The sequence below is a fragment of the Ostrea edulis genome, chromosome 8 (assembly GCF_947568905.1).
Source record: "Ostrea edulis chromosome 8, xbOstEdul1.1, whole genome shotgun sequence".
NCBI lineage: Eukaryota > Metazoa > Mollusca > Bivalvia > Ostreida > Ostreidae > Ostrea > Ostrea edulis.
In genome coordinates this window covers 60,199,716-60,212,802 of record NC_079171.1, presented here as the reverse complement: position 1 = coordinate 60,212,802, position 13,087 = coordinate 60,199,716, and positions in this window count along the sequence as shown.

Genomic DNA, 13,087 nt, shown 5'->3' with positions numbered 1-13,087 from the left:
TTCAAGAACTTTCCAATTGTTTTTCCAAAATGATTTTCATGGATTTATTCAGTCTTAAATAAAGAGATGGCAAGGAAATCAAAGTGTGAGTACACCTGATCTTCTTACATTAATGACATATTTAAAGACAAAACCATCATTGTAGAGTGTAATATGTCTTTAACAACTAAAACATTCAACTGGATGCACTTTATCCAAGGTAAAACACTTTTTAGCATAGAGTGCTATAACTAGAAATCTTGTTTCTAGACCAGAGCCCTAGTGTAAGCATATGTCATTATGAAGAAAGGTAGTTCTAAAGAACTGTAGAAGAGGACAATTTTGTATTCAGGTATTGAAATCAGATTGAGTCGGACAGCTATAGACAGATGGATGGACAGAAAGGCTGATCACTAAAGTAAAGGGGCTAATCATTAAAATAGATCATGCACGTCATCACTAACAGATAATCTTTGAGATCCAACACCAATGCAAACTGTTCATCATAGTCAGTATGTTCATTTTAAAAGTGTTTTTTAATACCAAATAAAGTTTAATTCATGATTTTTTAAATGTTTTTAAAAGATTAAAAACTGGGACTTAAAATTACTTACCCCACTTCACCCAAATATTTTTAATGTCACAGAGCCTACCACACACTGTCAATAAATGATGTCTTATATCTCAAGAGACACTCAAGTCTACTACAATATCCATCTTTATGAACAAGATTCATTGGTCAACATAATTCTGATGATCAAGTTAACTTGCTTGATGATCAAGTTAAGTTGCTTGATGATCAAGTTAACTTGCTTGATGATCAAGTTAACTTGCTGGCACTTATGCATGTATTTGGAGTATTTTGAGTTGACTCAATCTAGTCACAAATAAGGACAGATGCTGGATGACTTATACAATTAACAAAAAAAAAAAAAAAAAAATGCCACTTTGTACACAAGACCTCCTTTTAATCACAGGTACCTGAAGTATGGATTATTACTAACCCCCCCCCCCCCTTTTTCATATTTTTTTTTGGTTTCAATAATTTCTCTGAAATGTGTGAATTTCCAGTCTATCTCATCCCTCTTTCGATTCATGTAATCATTTCACGCTTTTTGTAAGCTTTAGAGATTGGCCTTCTACTGATATAATAAAATACACAAGGTATCAAACACAAATTTGTAAACAAACAAGGGGTCCCTGTTTCGGGGCACATTTTCCAAGTAATTACAGCGTTACCTAAGGAATTTTGGCGAGCGGCAGGTCGGGGAGATGTCATACTACAAGTCTCTTCAACTTAAAACCCATCTCATCTCTTTTATTTGACACAATCTTGCGTGCATTGATCGGACAGGGCTTCATCTCTTCCACTGGCAGCCAAAAAGGAGTCCACATATTACGAATTGATAATGTGTCGTGTGATTGGTCCGAGAATAATCCCGATACCCTTCGGATGATCCCGAGACTAAGCAATGTCTTTGCGAACTAATCACACGGCGCGTACAAGAAATTCGTACTTCAGGTGCCTGTGTTTTTAATATGTATAAATTTATAAACAACATACGTTTATGAGGTATGCAAGTTATAAATATACAAACAAGATTATAATAATTAACTGATTTAATTAATTATGCTCTCAGACCTAAAATAGATCAAGGTAACCATTGCCTGGTCATGCTTAAGAATAATTGTTTTAACAATACACTCGCAGCTGGACACCAAATGGTGAATTGTAATAATCAACAGGTCAAATAAGGTCAAATCAAGCTTAACATAGTGGAATCGATAAGTTTGTTTTGTACATATTTTCTGTACAAGTATGACATTATTATTTTTTTTTCAATATACAGTTATGTACCGTTTTCTTAAGAACAGCCGGAAAACATGCACTATATAGGCAGTGTAAAAGGGGCGGAGATTTAGGGGTTTGTAAAAACTGCCTAAACGGCCATGTATTGATTCCCCTTCCCCCAACAATTCCGGGATCCACCTACGAGATCGGCTACTGACTTCTGAATCCGAGAGGTTTCTCCCAGATTACTTGTTCGCGTTGGGTGGTTTCAACCCCCATTCCTTGTTCATTGAGTGGATTCACCCCAAGTGGTTCCTTTGATCAGTGGGTTTTTGATTAACATGATTAATGAACACTAAATTAATCAAATTCAATAATAAGTTGCTGATCACTACCAAATAATTTACGATTTAAGGAACAGATGATACAAACCTTTTTTTTCTTCAGAATACTTCACCTATTTTTATACAAGTAAAATGAATAAGTTTAGCAATAAGTCGGTTAAAGTCACATAAATTTCACTTCCTCAATTTTCATCTTTTTAAGAAATTTTGAACCAATACAATTATTTGATAAATACTCTATTCATCAAATAAATGCAAAGTATCACTGTTTTAGATCCATCAAAATAGCTTCCCAGTGCAAAAAGCAAAAACACGAGTTGTCAAAGCAAACTAAAATCAACGTTTAAAAATATGACACCTATAATTACTAAATACTGTCACATAGGTATAATGAGTCGAAACCACTCGAGGCAAAGTCACTCACTGACTCTGTGAAAACAGGTGATCGGGGCGAACACATCCGTTTTTAATGGAATGATGTTACGTGATCGTGGATAATTAGACGTTGTGTTATGCGTTTTAATTGACAAACAAAATGCAGTGACCAGCATACATCAGATCATTTGAACCCCTAAGCCTTCCTGTCCCCTGCGGGAAAACATCCATTAAGCTAATTCAAACGTTACTAATTTTACTTATTTAGATAAATATTACAAGTTGTAATTTACAGTGGCCAAATCTAGCTGCTTCATAAATAAATGCTAAAGACATTTACTTCAATAAAATCAGTTTGCTAATGTTTTAAAACCACAAGAGAATACCCCACCGGATGACTGAATACGCTCTTTTAATTCTTTCAATAATTAGTAGTCCCGTGGGGATCCGGGTTAGAATAAATCCTCGGTACCCCTTGTTTGTCGTAAGAGGCGACTAAATGGGATGGTCCTTCGGAGGAGACCGCAAAAACCGAGGTCCCGTGTCACAGCAGGTGTGGCACGATAAAGATCCCTTCCTGCTCAATGGCCATATACGCGCCAAACATAGGCCTAAATTTTTGCAGCCCTTCACAGGCAATGGTGACATCTCCATATTAGTGAAATATCCTCGAGAGGGACGTTAAATAATATACAATTAATAATTAGTAGGCCTATCTTGCAAATATCTTCAGACGATTTTCCGCCATGTTGTTGACGCGCATTTGGTATCTTTGTGCAGTTATTGATGACACGAATTTACTCATCAATTGCAAATGACAGTAATCTTTTTATATACTCGTATATCAGCAATATAACCGGCAGATGGAGGGGGAAGGGGTTTAATCTTTCAAAATTAAATCTATGTGCCGTATTTAAGTAGCCAAATCTGGGACCCCCCCCCCCTTTGTTGTAGAAAACCACTCATAAATTGCTTAGGCCTAGATAACTTGTGCATGCTACATGTAACAATAGTTAAGTTCATGTAGCTATGGGGATTTTTTATGTTCCCTGAACAAAGTTTGGGAACATATTGTTTTTACTCTGTTTTTTAGTATGTCTCCAAACACAAAGTGTCGGAGACATATTGTTTTTGCTCCGTTTCTTATTATTATGTCTCCGAACACAACGTATTGGAGAGATATTGTTTTTGCTCCGTTTCTTTATTATGTCTCCGAAAACAAAGTGTCGGAGACATATTGTTTGTGCTCCGTTTCTTATTATTATGTTCCCCAAACAAAGTTTGGGAACATATTGTTTTTACTCTGTTTCTTATTAAGGTCTTCCGTTACCAACGGGAGACCTTCTGGTGATTGTACTGTTTATTAGGGTCTTCCGTCTTCAGCGGAAGAACCTTCTATTATTTTATTGTTGATTTTTCACTTTTCTTATTAGGGTCTTCCGCTGAAGACGGAAGACCCTTCTATTATTCTATTGTTGATTTTTCACTTTTCTTATTATGTCTCCGAACACAAAGTGTCGGAGACATATTGTTTTTGCTCCGTTTCTTATTATTCTTATTCTTTTCTTCTTATTTTTCCTCTTCTTTAGTGAGAAATTTGTCCGACCGATTTTGTGAAAGTGCTTCGACAGATCAACTTCAAACTTTGTGAGCTGATAGGGGGTCACTAGGAGGGGTGCATTCAACTTTTCAAATTTTCAAATGGCCGCCGTTTCAAGATGGCGGCCAAAAAACGTCAAAAAATCAAGGTTGTCGGATTTCAACCAAATTCTATTTCTAGGGTAATATGGTCACCCCGAGTCCATTTCCACCATCAAAATATTTTTTGGAGCCGCCATTTTCAAAATGGCCGCCATATACCGAAATATTTCAAAGTGTTAAAATCTCTACAATATTTGTGTTCTGGGGTAAATGGAGGGTCCACAATTCATTTCTAGCATCAGTATTTCCTTCCAATCAATTTTCAAATGTTTCAAAATGGCCGCCATTGAAGAAAATGGCGGCCAAAAATCAAGTCCGTCGGATTTCAACCAAATTCAGTTATTAGGGTTTTTTGAGAATCCCGAGTGCATATCTGACATCAAAAAGCATTTTTGACATGGGGAGGTGTTCGGAGACATTTGTGTTGGCATCCCAACACAGTTATAGCTCGTTATTAGGGTCTTCCGTCTTCAGCGGAAGACCCTTCTATTATTCTATTGTTGATTTTTCACTTTTCTTATTATTAAGGTCTTCCGTCTCCTGCGGAAGACCTTACTATTATTGTTCGCGTTCTTCTTCTTCATTATTATTATTATTATTATTTTCCTTGGTAGTACACGCGTTTTTCTCAGCCATTTCTCGATCGATTTTCACGAAATTTTCAGGAAAGATGTCTTTTGGTTACGAAACTTTGCTTGCAAAATTTCGTGCTTGACGTCACTTCCGGTCAGGAGTTATCTCTTTTTTAGTGACTTTTTGAAGGGCCTTATTGTCCACACATCTCCTCCGTTAGTTTTGAAGCTAGAGTCTTGAAATTTCTACACAAGATAGAGTAAACATTTTAGAAGATTTTTGGGGGATTCGATTATACCGGAGGCGATTTGCCTAAAAGCTCGCCTGGACCTAAAAAAAATGGATGCCAAAATTTTTCGCCGATTTCGGCGATTTTTGACCTTTGATCTCCAATATCATTTTTCTTGCAAATATTTTGTTAAGACATGTAGAACAAAAGTTGTGCACATTTACGAGATCTTTTGGAAAATATCAAGATTTAGGGGCTAGCCCCTTAATTTAGGGATCTATAAGGGGTCAAAGTCTAGATCAAATATCTCAAAAATCGTTAATATTTTGGTATAAGTCAAAGAACAAAAAATGTTCATCTCAACAATCCAAATCTATTCTTATAAAAATTTAGGTCATATGTTACGTAATAAGGGATTTTAAGGGCCAAAACCATAAATTTTTTACCCCTTGTATCTCGAAAACGACAAATATTTTGAAAAGCAATAAAGAACAAAAGTTGTTCAGAATGATGATCTGAACAATATGCATATTTCGTTTTTACCCTATGTGGCCCCGTTAGGGAGCTACAGTTTGGCCCCTAAAAATTACTTCTAGAAATAACCCGAGAACGGTAAAGAATTTCTAAATACTTGTTGAACAAAAAATGTTTGAAATGTCATGACCTTTCTTACAATATCAAGCAAAAGGGGCTGACCCTTTAAATTAGGGGCCCAGAAGGGTCCAAAAGTTTATGAGAATATCTCAGAAACTATCAATATTTTGTAATAAGTCATTGAAGCAGAAATGTTCATCTAAACGAGCTTGTTCTTATCAAATCAAAAAGTAGGTCATATGTTACGTAATAAGGGATTTTAAGGGCCAAAATAATAAATAATTGACGCCTCATATCTTGAAAACGAGAAATATTTTGAAAAGCATTATTGAACAAAAGTTGTTCAGAATGATAATCTAAACAATATGTACATTTCGTTTTTTCCCTATGTGACTCCGTTAGGGAGCTACAGTTTGGCCCCTAAATATTTCTTGTAGAGATAACTCGAGAACGGTAAAGAATTTCTAAATACTTGTTGAGCAAAAAATGTTTAAAATGACAAGGCCTTTCTTACGATGTCAAGCAAAACGGGCTGGCCCTTTAAATTAGGGGTTCAGAAGGGTCCAAATGTTTTTGAGAATATCTCAGAAACTATTAATATTTTATAATAAGTTGTAGAAGCGGAAATGTTCATTTCAACGAGCTTGATCTTATCAAATCAAAAAGTAGGTCATATGTTACGTAATTAGACATTTTAAGGGCCAAAATCGTAAATATTTGACGCCTCATATCTTTAAAACGACATATTTTTTGAAAAGCATTATTGAACAAAAGCTGTTCAATGTGTCATAACCTACTGATCAATATCAAAAAATGGGTCTGTGGGCCTCATGGCTCGCCTGTAGAGTCGATTTTTGTCGATATCAGTCGATTTCAAAAACTTGTAACTGGTAAATATTTTGTAAGGAGATATTGAACAAAAGTTGTTCAGTTTATCGAGATCTATCGATTGATATCAAGAAATAGGCCTATGGTTCTAATGGCTCGCCTGTAGAGTCGAATTTTTGTCGATATCGGTCGATCTCAATAACTTTTTACAGGTAAATATTTTGTAAAGACATATAGAACTAAAGTTGTTGAGTCTATAGAGGGCTAACAAATGACATCAAGAAATAGGCCCGCGGGCCTTATGGCTCGCCTGGAGAGTCGAATTTCAAACGAATTTCACCGCAACTTTGCTTCAGAAGCTTATGATATGAAAAATTGATTATATCTAAAGTGTCTTAAAGTCGGAAACTAAATTGGGACTCATTTGTCTTTTTTTTTTAACTCCGAGTGCATCAACAAATCGGACGGAAGACCTACTCGTTGCTCGCAACGAGATCGTGTCTAGTTATTATTATTATTATTTTGACCAAATTTATCTCGAAAACTATACAGTGGTTTTCAGTGAAACTTTCAGGAAAAATGCATTATATTATGAAAGTTGTTAATCAGAAAAAAAATTTGGAAAATTCCATTTCGGTTTTAAGTTATGGACAATTTCCTGATTTTCAAATTAAACTTTGTCCGCGGGTGATCTACAGGAAGGGCTAAATATATGAACTGGAGACTTATTAGAGATGATAGAACATGACTTATAGATTTGCGTGAGCACTATTTCGTACGTCGTCATCACTTCAGGTCGCTACCGGAAGCGAATTTAAAAAATGGATTTTTTGAACTTTTTTGTTTTTTAATGTTTTTCTTTGATAAAGGTAAGATAAATAGAGACTATTTATAGAATGCTGAATATGATATTTGTTTTTAAATTGATCAAACGAAACTCTAGATATTCGTAGTTTTAATTTTGAAGCGAGGTCCTTGCTAGCCTAATGGTTAGCGTGGTGGATTTCCCCCAGATTACTCGAATATTTTTTTCCCACTTTATAACAAATGAAGAATTTAAGGTGATTTACTGGACACGGAGAGCACGGAAGACCTTATTGTTGCCATGGCAACAAGTTTCTAGTTATTAAGGTCTTCCGTCTCCTGCGGAAGACCTTACTATTATTGTTCGCGTTCTTCTTCTTCATTATTATTATTATTATTATTTTCCTTGGTAGTACACGCGTTTTTCTCAGCCATTTCTGGTTCGATTTTCACGAAATTTTCAGGAAAGATGTCTTTTGGTTACGAAACTTTGCTTGCAAAATTTCGTGCTTGACGTCACTTCTGGTCAGGAGTTATCTCTCTTTTAGTGACTTTTTGAAGGGCCTTGTTGTCCACGCATCTCCTCCGTTAGTTTTGAAGCTAGAGTCTTGAAATTTCTACACAAGATAGAGTAAACATTTTAAAAGATTTGTGGGGGATTCGATTTTACCGGAGGCGATTTACCTAAACGCTCGCCTGGACCTAAAAAAATGGATGCCAAAATTTTTCGCCGATTTCGGCGATTTTTGACCTTTGATCTCCAATATCTTTTTTCTTGCAAATATTTTGTTAAGACATGTAGAACAAAAGTTGTGCACATTTACGAGATCTTTTCGAAAATATCAAGATTTAGGGGCTAGCTCCTTACATTAGGGATCTATAAGGGCTCAAAGTCTAGATCAAATATCTCAAAAATCGTTAATATTTTGGTATAAGTCAAAGAACAAAAAATGTTCATCTCAACAATCCAAATCTATTCATATAAAAATTTAGGTCATATGTTACGTAATAAGGGATTTTAAGGGCCAAAACCATAAATATTTTACCCCTTGTATCTCGAAAACGACAAATATTTTGAAAAGCAATAAAGAACAAAAGTTGTTCAGAATGATGATCTGATCAATATGCATATTTCGTTTTTACCCTATGTGGCCCCGTTAGGGAGCTACAGTTTGGCCCCTAAAAATTACTTCTAGAAATAACTCGAGAACGGTAAAGAATTTCTAAATACTTGTTGAACAAAAAATGTTTGAAATGTCATGACCTTTCTTACGATATCAAGCAAAAGGGGCTGACCCTTTCAATTAGGGGCCCAGAAGGGTCCAAAGGTTTATGAGAATATCTCAGAAACTATTAATATTTTATAATAAGTCATTGAAGCGGATATGTTCATCTAAACGAGCTTGTTCTTATCAAATCAAAAAGTAGGTCATATGTTACGTAATAAGGGATTTTAAGGGCCAAAATCATAAATAACTGACGCCTCATATCTTGAAAACGACAAATATTTTGAAAAGCATTATTGAACAAAAGTTGTTCAGAATGATGATCTAAACAATATGTACATTTCGTTTTTTCCCTATGTGGCCCCATTAGGGAGCTACAGTTTGGCCCCTAAATATTTCTTGTAGAGATAACTCGAGAACGGTAAAGAATTTCTAAATACTTGTTGAGCAAAAAATGTTTATAATGACAAGGCCTTTCTTACGATATCAAGCAAAACGGGCTGGTCCTTTAAATTAGGGGTTCAGAAGGGTCCAAATGTTTTTGAGAATATCTCAGAAACTATTAATATTTTATAATAAGTTGTAGAAGCGGAAATGTTCATCTCAACGAGCTTGTTCTTATCAAATCAAAAAGTAGGTCATATGTTACGTAATAAGGGATTTTAAGGGCCAAAATCATAAATAATTGACGCCTCATATCTTGAAAACGACAAATATTTTGAAAAGCATTATTGAACAAAAGTTGTTCAGAATGATAATCTAAACAATATGTACATTTCGTTTTTTCCCTATGTGGCCCCGTTAGGGAGCTACAGTTTGGCCCCTAAATATTTCTTGTAGAGATAACTCGAGAACGGTAAAGAATTTCTAAATACTTGTTGAGCAAAAAATGTTTAAAATGACAAGGCCTTTCTTACGATATCAATAAAAACGGGCTGGCCCTTTAAATTAGGGGTTCAGAAGGGTCCAACTGTTTTTGAGAATATCTCAGAAACTATTAATATTTTATAATAAGTTGTAGAAGCGGAAATGTTCATCTCAACGAGCTTGATCTTATCAAATCAAAAAGTAGGTCATATGTTACATAATTAGAGATTTTAAGGGCCAAAATCGTAAATATTTGACGCCTCATATCTTTAAAACGACATATTTTTTGAAAAGCATTATTGAACAAAAGTTGTTCAATGTGTCATAACCTATCGATCAATATCAAAAAATGGGTCTGTGGGCCTCATGGCTCGCCTGTAGAGTAAATTTTTGTCGATATCAGTCGATTTCAAAAACTTGTAACTGGTAAATATTTTGTAAGGAGATATTGAACAAAAGTTGTTCAGTTTATCGAGATCTATCGATTGATATCAAGAAATAGGCCTATGGTCCTAATGGCTCGCCTGTAGAGTCGATTTTTTGTCGATATCGGTCGATCTCAATAACTTTTTACAGGTAAATATTTTGTAAAGACATATAGAACTAAAGTTGTTGAGTCTATAGAGGGCTAACAAATAACATCAAGAAATAGGCCCGTGGGCCTTATGGCTCGCCTGGAGAGTCGAATTTCAAACGAATTTCACCGCAACTTTGCTTCAGAAGCTTATGATATGAAAAATTGATTATATCTAAAGTGTGTTAAAGTCGGAAACTAAATTGGGACTCATTTGTCTTTTTTTTTTTTTTAACTCCGAGTGCATCAACAAATCGGACGGAAGACCTACTCGTTGCTCGCAACGAGATCGTGTCTAGTTATTATTATTATTCTTTTTTTTCTTCCTTACCGATTTTTGTGCAGAAGATTTCTCGGAGATGGCTGGATCGATTTACTCCAAATTATCAGGATTGATGCGTTGCCATTCGAAGTTTGTACCGCCGTTTCAATTTTTGAAAAATCACTTGTGGTTGGAAGTTATCCCCCTTTTATCGATTTTCAGATGACCATTTTGTCCAGACAAAAACTCAAAAACGATAAAAGTTAGAGTGCTGAAATTTTCAATGATGTTAGACGACATGTTGTAGTTGTGCACCTGGGTTTTAAAAATTTCTGGAAGTGCGTAGGATGGAAGCTCGGTAGGGGTCGAAAATGGAGTTTAAAAAAGTGTACAAGTTTTTTCCACGTTTTAAATCATAACTTTTTACTCGTAAATATTTTGGTTAGACATATATCACAAAAGTTGTACAGTTTATTGAGATCTTTCGTGCCATATCAAGAAATGGACCCATGGGCCTCATGGCTCGCCTGAACCATTGGATTTCTGTTACAATGATTAACATTTTTCTCACGAAACTGTTGATAAGACATGTAGAATAAAAGTTGTTCAGTTTTGCAAGATCTATCTAATGATATCTACAAAAAAGGCCTCCGGGCATCATAGCTCGCCTGAACAGTCGAATTTGTATCACAATTAATAACATTGATAACTTTTTTCTCGAGAAACTTTTGACAAGACATGTAGAACAAAAGTTGTTCAGTTTCTCAATCGTTAACTAACGATGTTAAGAAATAGGCCTTCGGGTCTCATGGCTCACCCGAACAGTTGGGTTATTGTTGCAATCTATAACATTTTCGTCAAGAAACTTTTAATAAGACATCTGGAACAAAAGTTGTTCAGATTTGCAAGATCTTTCGAACAACATTACGAAAAAGGCCAACGGGCCTCATGGCTCGTCTGAAGTGTTTGCTTAGTGTCACAATCAATAACTTTTTTCTGGAGAAACTTTTGATAAGACATGTAGAACAAAAGTTGTTCAGTTTCGCAAGTGTTAACTAACGATGTTATGAAATAGGCCTACGGGTCTCATGGTTCACCTGAACAGTTGGGTTATTGTTGCAATCTATCACATTTTTGTCAAGAAACTTTTAATAAGACATCTAGAGCAAAAGTTGTTCAGTTTGCAAGATCTTTCGAACAACATCATGAAAAAGGCAAACGGGCTTCATGGCTCGCCTGATCAGTTTGATTAGTGTCATAATCAATAACTTTTTTCTCGAAAAACTTTTGATAAGACACGTAGAACAAAAGTTGTTCAGGTTTGCAAGATTTTTCAAACAATATCAAGACAATGACTCGCATTAACAGTCTGATAAATGTCGCAATAAATAACTTTTTTCTCAAGAAAATTTTAATAAGACATGTAGAACAAAATTTGTTCAGTTTTGCAAGATATATCTAGAATGATATTTTAAAAAATAGGCCTCCGGGCGACATGACTCGCCTGATCAGTCGAATTTGTATCGCAGTATATAACATTATTAACTTTTTTGTCGAAAAAAAGGCTGACCCCTTTAATTAGTGGCCGAGAGCCGCAGATATTCTTTAATTTATAGCACTTAAATGATCAATATTTATAAAACATTACCGAAGCTAAATTGTACGTCTAGACAATATATTTGTATCATTATTTATGAACGAAAATCCCAGTCAAATTCTTATCTCATCACATCTAAAATTGGACGCAAGACCCACTCGTTGCTCGCAACGAGATCGCATCTAGTTATTATTAGGGTCTTCCGTCTTCAGCGGAAGACCCTTCTATTATTCTATTGTTGATTTTTCACTTTTCTTCTTCTTATTAGGGTCTTCCGTCTTCAGCGGAAGACCCTTCTATTATTCTATTGTTGATTTTTCACTTTTCTTATTATTATTATTCTTTTTTTTTCTCCTTACCGATTTTTGTGCAGAAGATTTCTCGGAGATGGATGGATCAATTTGCTTCAAATTTTCAGGATTGATGCATTGCCATTTGAAGTTTGTACCGCCGTTTCAATTTTTGAAAAATCACTTCCGGTTGGAAGTTATCCCCCTTTTATCGATTTTCAGATGACCATTTTGTCCAGACAAAAACTCAAAAACGATAAAAGCTAGAGTGCTGAAATTTTCAGTGATGTTAGACGACATGTTGTAGTTGTGCACCTGGGTTTTCAAAATTTCCGGAAGTGCCTAGTATGGAAGCTCGGTAGGGGTCGAAAATGGAGTTTTAAAAAGTGTCTCATTTTTCTCCACGTTTTAAATCATAACTTTTTACTCGTAAATATTTTGCTTAGACATATATAACAAAAGTTGTACAGTTTATTGAGATCTTTCGTGCCATATCAAGAAATGGGCCCATAGGCCTCATGGCTCGCCTGAACCATTGAGTTTCTGTTACAATGATTAACTTTTTTCTCACGAAACTTTTGATAAGACATGTAGAATAAAAGTTGTTCAGGTTTGCAAGATCTATCTAATGATATCAAAAAATAGGCCTCCGGGCGTCATGGCTCGCCTGAACAGTCGAATTTGTATCACAATTAATAACATTAATAACTTTTTTCTCGAGAAACTTTTGACAAGACATGTTGAACAAAAGTTGTTCAGTTTCGCAAGGGTTAACTAACGATGTTAATAAATAGGCCTGCGGGTCTCATGGCTCACCTGAACAGTTGGGTTATTGTTGCAATCTATAACATTTTTGTCAAGAAACTTTTAATAAGACATCTTGAACAAAAGTTGTTCAGTTTTGCAAGATCTTTCGAACAACATTATGAAAAAGGCCAACGGGCCTCATGGCTCGCCTGAACAGTTTCATCAGTGTCACAATTACTAACTTTTTTCTCGAGAATCTTTTGATAGGACAAGTAGAACAAAAGTTGTTCAGTTTTGCAAGATCT